The following is a 466-nucleotide window of genomic DNA, read 5'->3' on the forward strand; positions in this document are numbered from 1 at the left end:
ACAACACTACATATCACATGTCTAAATCTCCATCATATTTGAAAGACCTACATTGAAAATTTTCTATTCCATGAAAATTGTCATAGCTACTCGTGTAGCTACTACTCTACTACAACTATCAAAACATCTACATCATCATCGACATGGGGATTTGGCTGGTCTCACCTCGAGGTCGGAGGGGGTCGGTGACGGGAATGACGGCGGGGATGATACAGGGGCTCCTTGATTTTTGCAAAAACAAAATATAAACAAAAACATTATTATCCTCATCTTAGGACTTAGTGAAACCGTATGTCTAAAACGAAAACAAAATTTGTAAAACCAAGTTCTAACCCTACTAATTTGTACTGCCCATCTATCCATCCATTTGTCTAAACCTAGTTCTAACCCTAAAAATTAAAAAGACATATACATTTACTAAAAATTCCCTAGTTCTAGCCCTAACATCTATCCATCCATCCATCTA

This window comes from Triticum dicoccoides, chromosome 2B (assembly GCF_002162155.2).
Source record: "Triticum dicoccoides isolate Atlit2015 ecotype Zavitan chromosome 2B, WEW_v2.0, whole genome shotgun sequence".
Taxonomy (NCBI): domain Eukaryota; kingdom Viridiplantae; phylum Streptophyta; class Magnoliopsida; order Poales; family Poaceae; genus Triticum; species Triticum dicoccoides.